The sequence below is a fragment of the Anabas testudineus genome, chromosome 7 (genome assembly GCF_900324465.2).
Source record: "Anabas testudineus chromosome 7, fAnaTes1.2, whole genome shotgun sequence".
Lineage (NCBI taxonomy): Eukaryota > Metazoa > Chordata > Actinopteri > Anabantiformes > Anabantidae > Anabas > Anabas testudineus.
The window spans coordinates 2977144-2998045 of NC_046616.1; positions in this window are offsets into that span (position 1 = coordinate 2977144).

Genomic DNA, 20902 nt, shown 5'->3' on the forward strand with positions numbered 1-20902 from the left:
TTTCTAGGAACATGATAATTTATATGACTTGGGGGGGTCGACTCATTCAGACAGACATATTCATGTTTGAACTATACTGTCACAGGTCAGTGGAGGAAAACAACCACAACACAGTAGTTCTTCTATTTATTTCCATATTACACATTATACTGTTACCGTTCTCGCTTCATCCCCGTTCAGTTGGTTTTGTTTTTGTTTTGTCACCTGGTCTCACCCCACTCCAGCCACTTCCTGTTTGCCCCTATTTGAACTTCCTCTCCCTCCACTCTCCAGCTTATTAATTATCGATTCATTTTACCACTGTGTCCTGTTTCTTTATAACCTCACCTCACTCCTCTGTTTCACTGCTGATTTGTTGGACTTTGCACGTTTGTTTGTGCGCCGACTGGATTGCACTTCCCTAAACGTTTGTTTGTTTCATTCATTGTTTGTTCGTTGGTTGGATTACTTTGGACTTCATTCCTCACATGGTTGTTCTCCTGCTTTTTCCAGTGATTTTTGTTCGTCACTTTGTATTATTGATTTGTATGTTAGTTTGTATTTTTGCCTGCAGTAGAGCAGCGTTTTCTCTTCATACTTTGTTCCACACCTTTTTTGAGGTCACTTTAAGTTGTCACTTTGTACTCACAACTGTTTTCTCCCGTCCTGATGGTTTCCAGAGTCCCCTGTTTTTGTACAGGCTTGAAATTAAATCTTTTTTTTTTGCCAACCTCTCGTCTAGTTAGTCGGTTTGTAACAGTATACTGTATCTACTCAAAACATAAGTCTTCTAAAAACCTGGGGTTTATCACTGATGATCGCCTAAGTTTTAACAACCACATCTCCTCTGTCTCTACATGCAGATATGACCTTCTTAACATCACAAAGATCAGACCCTACCTTCTGGACTATACAACACAACTCAATGTGCAGGTTCTGGTCATATCTTGACTCGACTGCTACAGCATCTCACTACCTCTCTGTTACCAGCTGCACCATCAAACCCCTGCAGATGATTCAAGATGCAGCAGCACGTCTTATTTTTGATAAGCTAACAAGGAAACTTTACACCACTCTTCAGCTCTCTGACTTCCTGTAGCTGCTGCATCAGGTTCAAAGCCCCGACCCCAAGTTACAAAGTGGTAAACTGAACAGTACCGGCCTATCTGAACTCCGTTATCCATGTCGACAATTTCTGCAAGTGAACAACGTCTTGTGGTCCCCTCTTCTCACCTCAAAAAATCGCAGGCAGAACTTTTAGCCCTGTGGTTCCACGGTGGTAGAAGACATACCAACCTCTGGACACTCAGCTGTCTCACTCTCATTTTTCAACAGTCTGAACTCTTCTGAATGTTTCACTGCACTTAAAAAAAACTTTACACTGATACCACACGAAACTGAAGCAGCTCTTTCTAGAGAACTTTACTTTAAAGTTTGTCTCCTTGTACCTCACTTGTAAGTCACTTTGAATAAAAGGGACAGATAAATAACTAAATGGATGTTTTCAATTTAATTATTATAACATCTAATTATTCAATATCTTCTCTGGTAGAAGGATAGATATAGTTTAAACTGTAATGTACATACAATATACTGTGTAGAATTCAACTTCCTTACTCTTTTTTTTATCTTTGTAATAAAAGACAAACTGCTGAAAAACAACTGGCTTACAGTAAAGTTCACAACTTTACAGACAATAGTATATTGTCTGTATGCATTTAAAATGATTGCAAAGAAAGGGAGTAGTTTCTTCTGGTGTTTTGATTATGACAGAGAGAAAACTAAATGTAGACGTTTCTGTATAAAAAAAAAATTTTATGGCAGAAACTCAGAGATTCTTCTGCAGAGATCAACTGGAGGACAGACCTGACCTGTCACATGCACAAAAATAAACAAGATCACAAAATAACATCACAGTGTATCTATAAAATGTCAGTACTCTTGTTCACATCTCTTTTCAGTCACTGAACAGTTTCTCTTTACAGCACATTAACTTCACAGGAGTTAGGCAGCAGAATCTGAAGGGTGAGAATAAGTTTAACACATTTTCTAAACCAGGGGTAAAAGAAGGCGTAGATCACAGGATTTAGACAGGAGTTAAAATATACAAGGAAAAGAATAAACAGGTTAGTTGAAGAACCCATTAAAATATCATAACCAGAGAAGGAAACACAATAACATGGACAGTAACAGATGAGAAACACAGCCACAACCACACCAAGAGTCCTGGCTGCTTTCAGCTCTGATTTCTTCACAGTTACAGTCACTGAACGCTGCAGTTTGACAGCTGCAATGTGGGAGCGCATGGAACGAGCCTGAGACACAGCCACCACAAACACTCTCATATACAGAATGATGATGGAGGAAATGGGAACGATAAAGAACATCACAATGTCAACAGCTCCATTTATATTAATCACACATTCTCCATAGCAGGAGTTATACCTGCCTGGTTGTTTCAGGTTATCAAATAAAATCATAAAGATGTAGAAAAAAGAATAAATCCAACACAGGAGAACAGAGATTCGAACTCTGTTTGCTGTGATCTTTGCAGAGTAACGCAGAGGGTCACAGATAGCAACATAACGATCGACTGATATCAGCACCATGTTTACTGCTGAGGCACAGACAGTGATGAGAGGGGAAAAATTAAACAGAACACAGACCAGGTCACCAAGAAACCAGCAGGGTTCTAATAACAGGATTTGAAACGGCATCACGATGAGACCAACAAGGAAGTCTGAGACAGCCAGAGAGAGAAGGAGGAGGTTGGTGGGAGTGTGGAGCTGCCTGGAGGGAGAGAAAATCATCACAGTGAATATTATAAACACTGAGAGATAGAAATATTAACTTTATAAAACCAGCTGTGACAGATGAAATTACATTATACAGTGTCTAATTAATAAACTAGGATGTTGAAAGCTCTGTTTATCTAAATAAGTCTTATTACAGCTCCAACATGTATCACAACAATGAATCATTAAAGCTAAAACATGTAACTGTGCCTGAAGTGGGAGATGGAGATGATGACCAGCAGGTTGAGAGACACAGTGAGCAGAGAGATGGAGGACAGCACAGTGTAAATGATCAATGACTCAGATTGAGGACGTTTGTGTTTCTTGCAGGAGGTGTTGAAGAGCTGTGGAAAACAGAGTTCAGCTTTTTTCAGTGTCTCCATCATCCCAGAGAGAAGGAAACACTGGTTTACTCTGTCAGCCTTCAGAGTTCAGTATCATCCAGTTTTCTCTTTCTTGTTTCCCCTCCTCTTTTACCTCCTGCCTGTTTTCCAGTCTCTCTCTCTTGGACACTAACTTCCCCCCTCCCTCCCTCGTCCTGTGCTTCATCCTCTTCATTTACATTTTCAAATCCCTTGGTCTGCTTCCCACAGTCAGTGAATCACCTGCACTTTGTTCTGCAGAACAATGCTGTAGTTTAGTGTCACTTGGTGTCATTGGTATTGAGGAGTGTGAGGTGTCCTAGGACTGTAGGAGGACATTGGATGAGACATTTTCTCACTCCACCATCTCGACAGTGGCAGAGATAAAAGTTTAAAGACCAAAGACCGTTCATTCTCTCTTACAGGACAGTTCCCCCTGGACAGTACCAAAAACTGCACCAAGTTTGAGTGAAATGGAGGAAAAAGAGATCCTCAGAAAGTCAACTAGTGACTATGCATCACCATTTGTACTTGTGTGGAGGAAGAATGGAGGCACCCCCTCCCTCACCAGGCCGACTGTCTAGCAGCACTTAAGGTAACTGTCTATTCAGCATGATGGATTTGACGTCTGGGTTCAACAACATGCCCCTCCATCAATAAGACTCGACCTTTTCTACCCTTGTCGCCTGTTTGAGTACAACCGTCTGCTTCAGGGCCTCTGTAATAGAACAGGGTATCATAGTTCCTCCCTTTGTCCCATTAGTTGGTTTTATTTTTGTGTGTCCCACTTCGTCCCACTCACTCCTCTGTTACTTCCTGTTTGGCCCTACATCGACTTCCTCTTCCTTCCTTTGCAGCTGATTGATTATGGATTAATAATTAATAATAATTTTTTCTTTAGAAGCTCCCCTCACTCCTTTTTTCGTTGCTGGTTTGATGCATCATACATGGAATTTTTCCACTTGTTTGTTTGTCGAACTTTGCCACATATTTAAATTGGATCAATCAGAAATTCCCCCCTTTGTTTAATCCCAGACTGCTCCTCTGTTTGTTGGAGTTCTATTTCACACACTACACCCTCCACGAGTCTGGTTTGTTTGTTCGTCCCTCCGTCAGTTGGTCAAATATGTTCTTATACGTTTGTTGATTCCTCTGGACTTTTTCTTTGTTTGTTGGACTTTATCCCTGTTTGTAAATTTGAATTTTTGCCTGTTATGGCATTGACTTTCAGTTTTTACTTTGTATGTCTAGTTTGTAGGTTAGTGTTTTTCATCTGGAATATGTTCTGGGTTCTTTAGTTTAGTTTTAGTAGTATTGTCTGTTGGCTATCATCCTAACCTTCTCAGGAATATGTGCACCTGTAGTCACAGGAACATCAAGCTGCTCGGAGATGGTCTTAAAGCCTTTAACTTTAACATGTTTGTCTTAGTGTGGTACACACAATAAAAAGCACAGTGACCACTTTTCACCCTTTATATAAACAGACTGACTGATTTACAAGTGTGAAGAAACCTGTGAAGCTTATTACAGGGACACAGCGACACTGTGGTTAAATTATTTAACAACTTTTCTAGGGGTCCTATCATTTCTATCTTGACCAGTTATTTTAATGTGTTCTTCAATGTCTGTTTTCATTAGTTAATTTTTATGTACACATAATTTATTTAGAATTCTTATGTATTATTAATATTTTAAGATTAAAGTTATTGAGTGTTTCTTTCTTTAACAGAAGAGAACAAATTATTTAGTCCAGAGGTGTACATGTATTTTTTTAACCTATAATTTTCAATTTTAATTATTGTTACTTGTTGTTATTTTCAATTATTTATTATATTGTCTGGCCCAGGACACATATCGTTACTGTGGAAGCTTCAAATTCCTTGCTCTTGATTTTATCTCTCCTTTTCACCTCTGCCTGTAATTAAAGGCAAACTGCCACAAAACTTGACAGAAATGTTAAAAAACTGACTCAGTTTACGACTTAACTAGAAAATTATTGTATAAATATAAAATGATTGTAAAGAAATTTTCTACTACGGTTTTGATCATAACAGACATGTTCCTGAGAAAATAAAACTTTAAAGTATATACATACATTTAAAATCTTTTTCTGGAAGAAACTTGATTCATTTTCAATGATTGTATAACATCACTGTGTACATAAAGTACTCGAGTCCACATATCTGAACATTTTCTCTCTACATTAAATTAAAGTTACAGGAGTTAGGCAGCAGAATCTGAAGTGTAAGAATAAGTTTAACACATTTTCTAAACCAGGGGTAAAAGAAGGCGTAGATCAAAGGGTTTAGACAGGAGTTAAAATATACAAGGAAAACAATGAAGAGGTTAACTGAAGAACCCATAACGATGTCATTCCCAGAAAAAGAGACACAGTATGATGGACAGTAACATATAAAAAACACAGCAACAACCACACCAAGAGTCCTGGCTGCTTTCAGCTCTGATTTCTTCACAGTTACAGTCACTGAACGCTGCAGTTTGACAGCTGCAATGTGGGAGCGCATGGAACGAGCCTGAGACACAGCAACCACAAACACTCTCATATACAGAATGATGATGGAGGAAATGGGAATGATAAAAGCTAAAACAAGGTCAATGGCTCCATTTATATTAATCACACATTCTCCATAGCAGGAGTTATACCTGCCTGGTTGTTTCAGGTTCTCTGGTAAAAACAGAAAACTGTAGAAAACAGAATAAATCCAACACAGGAGAACAGAGATTCGAACTCTTTTTGCTGTGAACTTTGCAGAGTAACGCAGAGGGTCACAGATAGCAACATAACGGTCGACTGATATCAGCACCATGTTCACTACTGAGGCACAGACAGTGATGAAGGGAGGAAAATTAAACAGAACACAGACCAGGTCACCAAGAAACCAGCAGGGTTCTAATAACAGGATTTGAAACGGCATCACGATGAGACCAACAAGGAAATCTGAGACAGCCAGAGAGAGAAGGAGGAGGTTGGTGGGAGTGTGGAGCTGCCTGGAGGGAGAGAAAATCATCACAGTGAATATTATAAACATCTATAGTTAGAAATAGAAGTAGATAGAATATTTCTGAGAAATTTGAAATTTATGAAACCAGCTGTGACAGATGAAATTACATGTACTGTATCTTAATAAGAAGCTGGGATGTTGAATGCTCAGTTTCTAAATAAAACAGTCTTACTACAGCTCCAGCATGTATCACAACAACGAATCATTAAAGTTAAACATGTAACTGTGCCTGAAGTGGGAGATGGAGATGATGACCAGCAGGTTGAGAGACACAGTGAGCAGAGAGATGGAGGACAGCACAGTGTAAATGATCATAGACTCAGATTGAGGACGTTTGTGTTTCTTGCAGGAGGTGTTGAAGAGCTGTGGAAAACAGAGTTCAGCTTTATTCAGTGTCTCCATCATCATCAGAGAGAAGGAAACTCTGGTTTACTCTGTCAGCCTTCAGTTCAGTATCATCCAGTTTTCTCTGTGTCTCTTGTTTCCCCTCCTCTTTTACCTCCTGCCTGTTTTCCAGTCTCTCTCTCTTGGACACTAACTTCCCCCCTCCCTCCCTCGTCCTGTGCGTCATCCTCTTCATTTACATCTTCACATCCCTTGGTCTGCTTCCCACAGTCAGTGAATCACCTGCACTTTGTTCTGCAGAACAATGCTGTAGTTTAGTGGCACTTGGTGTCATTGATATTGAGGAGTGTGAGGTGTCCTAGGACTGTAGGAGGACATTGGATGAGACATTTTCTCACTCCACCATCTCGACAGTGGCAGAGATAAAAGTTTAAAGACCAAAGACCGTTCATTCTCTCTTACAGGACAGTTCCCCCTGGACAGTACCAAAAACTGCACCAAGTTTGAGTGAAATGGAGGAAAAAGAGATCCTCAGAAAGTCAACGAGTGACTATGCATCACCATTTGTACTTGTGTGGAGGATGAATGGAGGCACCCCCTCCCTCACCAGGCCGACTGTCTAGCAGCGCTGTAAGGTAACTATCTATTCAGCATGATGGATTTGACAGCTCATTGTCCGGTGTTTCTGGCTTTAAAATAGTCAGCCTGCGGAAAGTTCAGTCACCCACTCAAGGGGCACAAATTTACTGTCTAGATCGACAACAACCCGCTGGCTCACATTCTGACAAAGCCAAAGCAGATTGTTGTAAACTATGCTGGGTAGAAAGGTTGGCGAGCTATGACTTTAAAACCTCTTGTCAGAGACAGTGTTTGTAGGGGGTTGCATGCTGAGCTCCATGATAGTTTTTCATCTGAAGTCAATGAGGTACCAGGTTATTGCCTTTCGCCGATCCAGCTGATAGATAAACCCAGTGCACACATATTGAATGGGAATCTGGTACGAGAGACAGAGCAGTAAGCACGCTACATGACCTTCACCAGTCAGTACCATCAGAACAGGGAACCTTACCTGCATTCACCGAAGCAGAGCTCTGTGATGAGCAGCTAAAAGAGAGGGTACTCTCTTGTGTCCTGTATTTTTTTGAGAGAGAGCTGAGGCCATCCAGGAGAGAAAGAATGAAGCAGTCCATCTCTATCACAGGATGCTTAAAGCACTGGGATACTGGGCTTTTTGTGAGACATGGTGTGTTGAGCTTCAAGGGACCATACATCTGGAGCAGTTTCTCTTTTGGACTCTAACGTACCTTCTCCCTCCCTCGTTCTGTGCGTCATCCTCTTCCTTTACATCGGTGCTTCACAATTATTTTCTGTTACGCCCACCCCCAGGAGGAACTACACATAGAAAACTACACATATGCGCCCCCCCTAACACAGTTAACCTACCATTTTGTCCTCGCTCACGACATAGCCAAGTCGAGCACTGCATATCCTTCATCATATTTCCTCGTCTTAGCTTTTGGCTGACATTCGTCTCTCGACTTTCTTTTCATCCCTGTCAAATATTTTTCCTTGGTGACTCTTAAGGGTTTGTTCACTACACTTCTTCAAACCTCACGCTTTCTGCAGTAAGTTTGCATACTCTGTGCAATAACACCATAGGGCTAATACTCTGTGCACACACTCTGACACTGGGAGCGCCATTGCCATCTACTGTGCTGGATGTGCCATTACACTATCTTCAAGTACGGTCAAAAAGCATGTTTCCTGGGGTCACACGCGGTGACTGCTGTCAGATGACAGATTTACCAGCTGCACCATTAAACCCCTCCAGATGATCCAAAATGCAGCAGCACGTCTCATTTTTAATCAGCTAAAAAGGACACGTTACACACCTCTTCAGCCCTCTGACTTCCTGTAGCTGCTGCATCACGTTCAATGCCCTGACCCTCATTTACAAAGTGATCAACTCAACAACAACGGCCTACCTGAACTCCCTTATCCAGGTCTAGAAGTGAATGAGGTCTTGTGGTCCTATTACATCAACTCAAAAGACCCAAGGCAAAACATTTCTGTTCTCTGGTTCTGCTTTTATGGCATTAATCTGAAGTAACTGTTTCTAGAAAACTAAACTTCAAAGTTTGTCTTTTTGACTTAGATATCTGCTTTGGATAAAGTGTCAAATAAATAACTGTTAATTTAAATGTACAACAGTAATGGGCATGTATTTATCATATTAATAATGTTTTCAAATGAATTTTTGTAACGTCTAATTATTTATTACATTGTCTGGTGCTTTAAAACATATAGTTCTGTCTGCTTTACACCTTTGCCTGTAATAAAACACAAACAGTAAACAACTTGAAACAAATGTAAAAGAAGACAGGCTAATTTAACAACTTTATTGACACTAGAGTGTTGGTGTATACATTTGAAATGATTATAAAGAAAAAGAGTAGTTTCTTCTGGTGTTTTGATTATGAAAAAAGAAAAAAAACTGTTCTTCTCTGTAAAGTTCAAATGTTTTCATTTGACTAAAAAACCCTTATGCAAACATTAACTGGGGGGGTTTGTGTGTCCAAAACCTGCACATAAAGAAGTCACATCACTGTGCATCAATAAAATACCAGTGCTCATTTTCATGTTCATCTCTTTTCAGTCACTGAACAGTTTCTCCTTACAGCACATTAGCTTCACATGAGTTAGGCAGCAGAATCTGAAATGTAAGAATAAGTTTCCCACATTTTCTAAACCAGGGGTAAAAGAAGGCGTAGATCACAGGATTTAGACAGGAGTTAAAATATAGAAGGAAAACAAAAAAGACGATAGTTGAGGAGCTCAGAAAAACCTCATACCCAGAGAGAGAGACACCATAATATGGACAGTAACATAAGATAAACACAGCAACAACCACACCAAGAGTCCTGGCTGCTTTCAGCTCTGATTTCTTCACAGTTACAGTCACTGAACGCTGCAGTTTGACAGCTGCAATGTGGGAACGCATGGAACGGGCCTGAGACACAGCCACCACAAACACTCTCATATACAGAATGATGATGGAGGAAATGGGGATGAGAAAACCTAAGACAAGATCAACAACTACATTTACACTGATTACACATTCTCCATAGCAGGAGTTATACCTGCCTGGTTGTTTGAAGTTGTCAGGTAAAAACAGAAAACTATAGAAAACAGAATAAATCCAACACAGGAGAACACAGATTCTGACAGTCTTTGAAGTGATCGTTGCAGGGTAACGCAGAGGGTCACAGATAGCAACATAACGGTCGACTGATATCAGCACCATGTTCACTACTGAGGTACTGACAGTGATGAAGAGAGGAAAATTAAACAGAACACAGACCAGGTCACCAAGAAACCAGCAGGGTTCTAATAACAGGATTTGAAACGGCATCACAATGAGACCAACAAGGAAGTCTGAGACAGCCAGAGAGAGGAGGAGGAGGTTGGTGGGAGTGTGGAGCTGTCTGGAGGGAGAGAAAATCATCACAGTGAATATTATAAACACCTCAGTTAGAAAAAGTAATTTTATAAAACCAGCTGTTACAGATGAAATTACATTATACTGTATCTAATATAAATAATAAATTAGGATGTTGAAAGCTCAGTTTATATTAAAAAAAGTCTTATCAAAGCACCACCATGTTTCACAACATTGCAATTAATAAAGTTAAACATGTATCTGTGCCTGAAGTGGGAGATGGAGATGATGACCAGCAGGTTGAGAGACACAGTGAGCAGAGAGATGGAGGACAGCACAGTGTAAATGATCATAGACTCAGATTGAGGACGTTTGTTTTTCTTGCAGGAGGTGTTGAAGAGCTGTGGAAAACAGAGTTCAGCTTTATTCAGTGTCTCCATCATCAGAGAGAGAAGGAAACACTGGTTTACTCTGTCAGCCTTCAGAGTTCAGTATCATCCAGTTTTCTTTATCTTTCTTGTTTCCCCTCCTCTTTCACCTCCTGCCTGTTTTCCAGTCTCTCTCTCTTGGACTCTAACTTACCCCCTCCCTCCCTCGTTCTGTGCGTCATCCTCTTCATTTACATCATCAACCCCTTGACTAGTCTTTTTCTTCTTGCTGTAACAGGTGGGTTTGGTTTTGTTTTGTTTGGTTCATGGACTCTAATGAGTTTTGGCTCTGGGAAAATATAAAAAACCGTCAGAGTTCAACGACTTTTTTCAAGTTGTGCCTGTATCAACTTGGACTCAGTGATGAACTGGGTAGATGTTGTTGGACAGAGGTCAAAGGTCATTTTCACCTCATGTTTATCCAATTCATGCATAAACTTATTAGATCATGAATCTAGAAAAACCTGTGTAAACTACAGTTTCACTGGTCAATAAATGAAAACAACGCAAACACAATACTTCTAATTCACTTGTGGAACTGGAGTTACTCACTCCAGTCATCATTTGAAGCTTTTTAGCACAAAAACTTCTCCCCACTGCAATAAACTCTGTGAATGCAGAAGTAGTATCTGTAGTGTAACAATTTGTTTGACAGATTTTCTAAACTAAATTCTGCTTCATACTTCAGTCTTCAGTACAATCACTTTTATGATTTCTAGTGACATGGTTGGTTTCTTAGGGCTACTGCATTTTCTTAGTGATGGTGTCTCCAGTTTCACCATCAAACCTTCTACATGATCCAAAATGCAGCAGCACATAATCCCCCATCCAGGTCTACAATCTCTGCAAATGGAAAACATCTTGTGGTCCCCCCTCACCACAAGACATGGTGTGTGAGAGGCTCTGAACACAGGCTTCAGAGTGAGGATGCATGACTTTCTTCCAGGATGTGTTGAGGAGTCAGGACAGAAACTACTGAACAGCTTTCTGAGCAAAGTTCTGTGTCACACAGTTAATTCCCTCTCCTCCTGTCTTTCAGTCTCTCTTTCAGACACTAATCTTCCTTCATAGTCTGCATCATAGTATTCACCTGCATCATTTGAGGTAATTACTAATATCAAGTGATTTAATCTAGACTCTAGCCGCAGGGGTTGCAAGCCAGTGACTTCTGTGCCGGTCCCAAGCCACCGATGCTGTTAACCTACAGGGTGCCAGTGGAAATTTGACTACTGTTGGTCAAAGAAAGAGGGGAGGCAGAAGAGTTCGTGGTCAGAGAGAGAAGGGAAAAGGCAGGAGCATAGATCTGAGAATTGGGACTCTTAACATTGGCACAATGACAGGGAAAGGCAGAGAGCTGGCAGACATGATTGAGAGAAGGAAGGTAGATGTACTGTGTGTGCAGGAGACGAGGTGGAAGGGCAGCAAGGCACGTAGTATTGGAGGAGGATACAAACTGTTCTACCATGGTGTGGATAGGAAGAGAAACGGGGTAGGAGTGATCTTGAAGGGGGAGTTTGTAAACAGTGTTCTAGACGTGAAAAGAGTCTCAGACAGGGTGATGAGCCTAAAGCTAGAAATTGAAGGGGTGATGGTGAATGTAGTCAGTGGGTATGCGCCACAGGTTGGCTGTGAGTTAGAAGAGAAGGAGAGATTCTGGAGTGAGTTTGATGAGGTCATAGAGAGTATCCCCAGAGGAGAGAGAGTTGTTGTTGGAGCAGACTTCAATGGGCATGTTGGTGAGGGCAACAGAGGTGATGAGGAGGTGATGGGCAGGTTTGGTGTAAAGGAAAGGAATCTGGAAGGACAGATTGTGGTGGACTTTGCTAAGAGGATGGAAATGGCTGTAGTCAACACTTACTTCCAGAAGAGAGGGAAGACAGAAAAGACGACCAAGTGGTGGAAGCCAAAGAATGAAGAAACATGTGAGGAATTCAGGCAGAAGTTGAGACAGGTTCTGGGTGGTCAGGATGAGCTTCCAGATGACTGGGAAACTACAGCAGAGGTTATCAGGGAAACAGGTAGGAAGGTGCTAGGTGTGTCATCTGGAAAGAGGAAAGAAGGTAAAGACACTTGGTGGTGGAATGAGGACGTACAAGAATGCATCCAGAGGAAGAGGTTGGCTAAAAGGAAGTGGGATGTAGAAAGGACTGAGGAAAGTAGACAGGAGTACAAGGAAGCGCAGCGTAGAGTGAAGAGGGAGGTGGCAAAGGCCAAACAGAAAGCTTACGATGAGCTGTATGACAGGTTAGACACAAAGGAAGGAGAGAAGGACTTGTACAGGCTAGCCAGACAGAGAGATAGAGATGGGAAGGATGTGCAACAGGTAAGGGTGATTAAGGACAGAGATGGAAAGGTGCTAACAACCCAGGAGAGTGTGCAGAAAAGATGGAAGGAGTATTTTGAGGAGCTGATGAACGAGGAAAATGACAGGGAAAGAAGGGAGGAAGATGTGGATGTTGTGGAGCAGGAAATAGCAGAGATTGGAAAGGATGAGGTTAGGAAGGCTCTGAAAAGGATGAAGAGTGGAAAGGCTGTTGGTCCTGATGACGTACCTGTGGAGGTTTGGAAGTGCTTAGGAGAGACAGCAGTGGAGTTTCTAACCAGTTTGTTCAATAGGATTCTAGAGAGTGAGAAGATGCCTGAGGAATGGAGGAGAAGCGTTCTGGTTCCTATCTTTAAGAACAAGTGTGACGCGCAGAACTGCAGCAACTATAGAGGAATAAAGTTGATGAGCCACACAATGAAGCTGTGGGAAAGAGTAGTGGAAGCCAGGCTTAGGAAGAAGGTGGAGATTTGTGAGCAGCAGTATGGTTTCATGCCCCGTAAGAGCACCACTGATGCTGTTTTTGCTTTGAGAATGTTGATGGAAAAGTACAGAGATGGTCAGAAGGAGCTGCATTGTGTCTTTGTGGATTTAGAGAAGGCGTATGACAGGGTGCCGAGGGAGGAGCTGTGGTACTGTATGAGGTTGTCTGGAGTGGGGGAGATGTATGTCAGACTAGTTCAGGACATGTATGAGAGAAGTATGACGGTGGTGAGATGTGATGTAGGTCACACAGAGGAGTACAAGGTGGAGGTGGGACTACACCAAGGATCAGCTTTGAGTCCCTTCTTGTTTGCTATGCTGATGGACAGGCTGACAGATGAGGTCAGACAGGAATCTCCCTGGACAATGATGTTTGCGGATGACATTGTAATTTGCAGTGAGAGTAGAGAGCAGGTAGAGGAACAGCTGGAAAGGTGGAGGTTTGCTCTGGAAAGAAGAGGCATGAAGGTCAGTCGTAGTAAGACAGAATACATGTGTCTGAACGAGAGGGATCAAGGTAGAAGTGTTAGGTTACAGAGGGCTGAGGTGAAGAAGGTGCAGGAGTTTAAGTTTATCTGACTGTGATCACAACTAACTGCCATCTCTCCTCTTCTTTTTCTCTCTATTTTCCCTCTTCCTGTCTCTCTGTCGAGCTTCACGTCATTCCACCCTCTGCCCTCTGGACCTGTCTGACTCGTCCTGATGCCCAACTTCTGGCTGGAGATCTCGTCGCCTTGATCCATGTTTGCCCTATGGGATGCGTGTGGAGAATGGAGTTGGTCACACACTACTCTAAAAGCGCTCTACAAATAAAATTGAATTGAATTGAAGTACTTGGGGTCAACAGTTCAGTGTGATGGGGAGTGTGGAAAAGAGGTGAAGAGACGAGTGCAGGCAGGTTGGAGCGGGTGGAGGAAAGTGTCAGGAGTGGTGTGTGACAGAAGAGTGTCAGCAAGACTCAAAGGAAAGGTGTACAAGACAGTGGTGAGACCAGCTCTGCTCTATGGGTTAGAGACGGTAGCAGTGAGACAGAGACAAGAGGCTGAGATGGAGGTAGCAGAGATGAAGATGTTGAGCTTCTCCTTAGGAGTGACCAGGTTAGACAGAATAAGGAACGAGTACATCAGAGGGACGGCTCACGTTGTCTGAGTTAGCAACAAAGTCAGAGAGGCCAAAGAGGAGATATATGGATGTTATAACAGAGGACATGAGGTTGGCTGGTGTTAGGGTGGAAGATGCCCATGATAGAATTAGGTTGAAAAGGATGATTCGCTGTGGCGACCCCTGATAGGAAAAACTGAAAGAAAAGAAAACTGCAATCAAGTGATTTCTGTAACTAAGAGACTTCTGCACGTCACACAACTCTCAATTGCTCCAGTTTTGCAGATGGCAAACGTCCACAGACGTTCAGGACTCACAGAAAGCCACTTCAGAACAGTCCAATCATTTATTCTCAGCCCTTCTTGGATGATTTTAGCAGTCTTTGGGTTATTATCCTGATGGAGGACCATGACAAAGACCAAGCCTTATGACACTGGGATGTACTTGGCCTTTGATTTTACCTCTAATCTATTTAGATTTTGCTCTGGTCTCTGGTCTCACGTCTAGGTAGTTTGGCCAACATCCTGTGAACCTTCAACCTCCAAATACAATGTGCAAGTCACAGTAACATCAAGCTGCTTTTAGATGGTCCTATAATCTTTAATTTTAAAAATGTTTGTCTATAATCACTGTGAATGCTGTGAAAGCTATGACTTTAATGAACCACTAGTGTGATCCAAGTGGACCCTTCAGCTTGTCGGACAGAATCTCGGACCAAATTCACCATTGGGGCTAATGGGAGAGCTGAGGGGGGACTCCCGTCACTCTGAGGCTCACAGAGAAAAAAACAATTTGTCTCTCAGCTTTCACAAATAACTTATCAGAATCAGGACAAGTTTACCTACTTTTCTGTGAAAGAATTATGTAAAAAGAGTGAAAATTGTGGCTGTGCTGACAGTTTATTGAGAACGATTCTGGTTTTAAAAAATCCGCCTCTCCACTCTAGCTGAACCAACATTCCATCATTCACTCACATTACAAAGTCCAAAATCAGTCATTATGGTAAAACCATAAAAGATATTTAAAAAACTGAATGGAAGATTAAAAGAGCTGAAAAAGCTGAACATTTTGTTACCTGAATGATTTCTGTAGCTGAAAGTATGCTGTAGTTAAAGTAGCTAAAGATGAAAGAAGAGGAAGTTGAAGAGTTTCTGAAGAGACTCTCCCAAAGAAATCCATTATAAAAAATTATTTAAAAAAGTTTAATATTATAAAAAGTATAAAAGTTATAAAAATTCTAAATGGAAGCACACTAGCCCTTAAAAAGCTGAAAATTTTGATACCTGAACGGTTTCTGTAGCTCAAAGTATAAAGGAGTAGTTGCAGCAGTAAAACGTACGGAAGAATAATAATAAAGATTTGGAAAACAATACTGTCAATACTAAACAGCATTCATAGTGATTAATTTATATAAACACATGTAAAATATTGGCTGAGGGCCACTATTGGCTACAGAACCTCCATTAGTTCTTTACCACAGGTACTGACTCCATAGTTGATATCCACCAGTCAAAACACAGCATGTGACTCAATGTTCAAAGTAATACTAACATCGCACTAAGTCCAAGCAGCCACCAGTTAAGACTGTACAACCAAATGTATGTGTAATAAAAGGAACAGAGAGAGTTTTAGTTTTTTCCCTTAATATTAGAGGATGGATCAGTGGAGGCAGAAAACTCTCGAACTGTTAAATGCAACGAAGAATTTAATGAAAAAGAAATTATGATTACGTGTATTGGATAAACTGATATGTAGAAGATGAGAATCACAGCAAATGTTTTGTCCATGCAGCTTTTCACTTGAGTGACTTTATTAAAAGGTCACAGCTCTTTTCATTCATTTAAAACTTTATCTCCACAGCACATCAGCTTCACATGAGTGAGGCTGCAGGATCTGAAGTGTAACAATGAGTTTAACAGATTTTCTAAACCAGGGGTATAAGAAGGCGTAGATCACAGGGTTTAGACAGGAGTTAAAATACACAAGAAAAACAATAAAGAGGTTAGATAAAGAACCTGTAATAACATCAAACCCAGAAAAAAAACACAAAGTTAGGTGGACAGAGACACATGAGAAACACAGCAACAACCACACCAAGAGTCCTGGCTGCTTTCAGCTCTGATTTCTTCACAGTTACAGTCACTGAACGCTGCAGTTTGACAGCTGCAATGTGGGAGCGCATGGAACGAGCCTGAGACACAGCAACTACAAACACTCTCATATACAGAATGATGATGGAGGAAATGGGGATGATAAAACCTAAGACAAGGTCAATAGCTCCATTTATATTAATCACACATTCTCCATAGCAGGAGTTATACCTGCCTGGTTGTTTCAGATTATCATTTAAAATCATAAAACTGAAGAAAACAGAATAAACCCAACACAGGAGAACAGAGATTCGAACTCTGTTTGCAGTGACCTTTGCAGAGTAATGCAGGGGGTCACAGATAGCAACATAACGATCGACTGATATCAGCACCATGTTTACTACTGAGGCACAGACAGTGATGAAGGGAGGAAAATTAAACAGAACACAGAGCAGGTCACCAAGAAACCAGCAGGGTTCTGATAACAGGATTTGAAACGGCATCACAAAGAGACCAACAAGGAAGTCTGAGACAGCCAGAGAGAGAAGGAGGAGGTTGGTGGGAGTGTGGAGCTGCCTGGAGGGAGAGAGAATCATCACAGTGAATATTATGAACACTTACAGTTAAAAATAGTAATTTTATAAAACCAAATGTGACAGATGAAATTACATTATAGTGTATCTACATAATAAATTAGGATGTTGAAAGCTCTGTTTATACATAGAAAAAGTCTTGAAAATGCACAAGCATGTATCTGGAGGGAGAGAAAATCATTACAGTGAATATAATAACACTGAGAGTTATTAGATGTTAAAAGCTCTGTTTATATTTTAAAAGTCTTACAGTTACAGAACCAGCATGTATCACAACAAAATATTATGAAAGTTAAACATATCTGTATCTGTGCCTGAAGTGGGAGATGGAGATGATGACCAGCAGGTTGAGAGACACAGTGAACAGAGAGATGGAGGACAGCAGAGTGTAAATGATCATAGACTCAGATTGAGGACGTTTGTGTTTCTTGCAGGAGGTGTTGAAGAGCTGTGGAAAACAGAGTTCAGCTTTTTTCAGTGTCTCCATCGTCATAGAGAGAAGGAAACACTCAATTCAATGTGTCAACAAAGAGTGACCAACCGAGGACTGAGGGGAGCTACAAAGGAAAGGTGAACATAGAAGAAGCTGATCCATAATTAGAGCTGAGGTGGTCCAAATATGGGCATCAGGAAGTGGCTGGAGAGCCGAGCCACAGAGTGAGACCAGGTGAGAACAGGAAGTACACAGAAAGAAAACCAACTGAACCGGGATGAGGCAGAAGTTGTAACAGTTCATGCTCATCAACTCTATATCTCAGGAAAAAAAGGAGAGGAATTTCTTACATCTCCCACAAACATCTGTTTGGACTGAAGCAGAAACTTATCAGATCCTGAATCTGGACAAAGTTTTTAAGTGTGTCCAACCTGGTGGACCTAATTTTTCTGGTGTTGTAGACCACTTTGCAGTCATCATTGGAACAGTTCACAGACTGGAATTAGAGGTTTACAGGAAACCCTCCTACACTGACCAGTTGCTTTTGTTTGACACATATCGCCCACTACAACACAAAAACTTGGCCTATTAAGGCAGAATCCTGTTCCAGACAAAAAAAACAAAAACAATGGAACAGATGGAGTCCCAGGTCCAACCCCAAAACCCTTACATGGCTGGGGTTTCACACAGCACAGCATACCCGTCTACTTTAAATCCACCAATACTCTCAGGCAGAAACTCGTCCACCCCAAAGACCGGAGTCCAAAACACAGAATGAGCAATATAGTGGATGCGGTCCAGTTTTAGCTGACAAGCCTATTCAGGCCAAGGGGTGGCGTGAAACCAAACCTGGAGTACAAATGTGTGGACTCCAACCAAGAAGCTACTTGATTAGTGGTCAAATGATTCAACCTAACAAGAAGGAAGTCCAGTTGCCATGACTCAACTTCCAGATTACAATATCAAAGGTTAGTGGAGGCAAACAACCACAACACAGTACTTCTAGTTCAACTGAGCAACTGGAGTTTTTTTCAAAGTCCCTTTGAATAAAAATAAATGATAACCAATTCTAAATGTACATAATTAATACATAGTTTACACTCTTCTGTTAAAGAAAGAAAATGTCACAAAGGTCACTAAAATATCTTGAAACTGACAAAAGTAATACATAAAAATTTACCAACAATTGACTCATAAAAATCAGACATTACTTTTAAGTTGTGGTTCAGGAGAGGCAAAAGTGAGGGTCACCTTAACTTAATATTCTTCTATTAAGTCCACTTTGGCTTAAACAGTGACTGATGGTGTGATCTGACTCTGATGTACCTTGACCTTGGATTTTACCTCTAATCTCTATGGAAGTTGTTCTGGGTTCTTTTGTGGTCAACACCACGATAAAAACAGCACAATAACACTTTTAAATAGACAGATCGACTGACTGCAAGTGTGAAGAAACCTGTGAAGCTAATTACAGGTCACACACTTCAGTTGAACATCTCCCAGTGGTGAAATTATTTTACATCTTTTCTGTGTGAAATGTGTGAATTTTATTAGTTAATGTTTAGTATTTGTTTTGTACTACTGACATTTAGACGTTATTTCAATGACTCTTGACCTTTTTTTTTTTTTTAATGAAGGGGGTACCAACAATTTGTTCCACGTGTTTACTTACTGTGCAAAGTTCTACTTCCTTACTCTTATCTTTTATCTCTGCTTTTAACCTCTACCTCTAATAAAAGGCAAACTGCAAAAAACTTGACACAAATCTTATAGAAAACTGGATTAGACTACGACTTTATTGACATTAAAATATAATATAGTTTATATGTTTTACACATATAAAATGATTATGAGGTAAAGGAGTAGATTCTTCTAGTGTTTTGATTATAACCGACATGTTACTGAGAAATCTTAATCTTGAAGTTTGTATATTTAAAATAATTTTATAGCAGAAACTGGGAGATTTTTCTACAAAGACTAACTGGAGGGCAGATCTGACCTGAAAGGAGTAACATCACTGTGCATCAAAAAAATAACAGTACTCATGTTCACATCTCTTTTCAGTCACTGAACAGTTTCTCTTTACAGCACATTAGCTTCACAGGAGTTAGGCAGCAGAATCTGAAGGGTAAGAATAAGTTTAACACATTTTCTAAACCAGGGGTAAAAGAAGGCGTAGATCACAGGATTTAGACAGGAGTTAAAATATACGAGGAAAACAATAAACAGGTTAGTTGAAGAACCCATTACAATATCATACCCAGAAAAACCGACACAGTATGATGGACAATAACACATGAGAAACACAGCAACAACCACACCAAGAGTCCTGGCTGCTTTCAGCTCTGATTTCTTCACAGTTACAGTCACTGAACGCTGCAGTTTGACAGCTGCAATGTGGGAGCGCATGGAACGAGCCTGAGACACAGCAACTACAAACACTCTCATATACAGAATGATGATGGATGAAATGGGGATAATAAAACCAAAGACAATGTCGATAGCTACATTTACACTGATTACACATTCTCCATAGCAGGAGTTATACCTGCCTGGTTGTTTCAGGTTGTCAGGTAAAAACAGAAAACTATAGAAAACAGAGTAAATCCAACACAGGAGAACACAGATTCTAATAGTCTTTGCTGTGATCTTTGCAGGGTAACGCAGAGGGTCACAGATAGCAACATAACGGTCGACTGAAATCAGCAACATGTTCACTACTGAGGCACAGACAGTGATAAAGGGGGAAAAATTAAACAGAACACAGACCAGGTCACCAAGAAACCAGCAGGGTTCTAATAACAGGATTTGAAACGGCATCACGATGAGACCAACAAGGAAGTCTGAGACAGCCAGAGAGAGAAGGAGGAGGTTGGTGGGAGTGTGGAGCTGCCTGGAGGGAGAGAGAATCATCACAGTGAATATTATAAATATCTACAGTTAGAAATAGTAACTTCACAATACCAGCTGTAACAGATGAAATTACATTATGCTGTATGGAAATGATAAATTAGGATGTTGAAACCTCAGTTTATATAAATGAGTCTTATTACAGGACCAACATACTTAGAACAAATAAAAATTAATATTAAAGTTAAACATGTATCTGTGCCTGAAGTGACAGATGGAGATGATGACCAGCAGGTTGAGAGACACAGTGAGCAGAGAGATGGAGGACAGCAGAGTGTAAATGATCAATGACTCAGATTGAGGACGTTTGTGTTTCTTGCAGGAGGTGTTGAGGAGCTGTGGAAAACAGAGTTCAACTTTTTTCAGTGTCTCCATCGTCACAGAGAGAAGGAAACACTGGTTTACTCTGTCAGCCTTCAGAGTTCAGTATCATCCAGTTTTTTCTCTCTCGTTTCCCCTCCTCTTTCACCTCCTGCCTGTTTTCCAGTCTCTCTCTCTTGGACACTAACGTCCCTCCTTTCTCCCTCGTTCTGTACTTCATCCTCTTCATTTACATCATCAACCCCTTGACTAGTCTTTTTTTTCCCTTTGCTGTAAC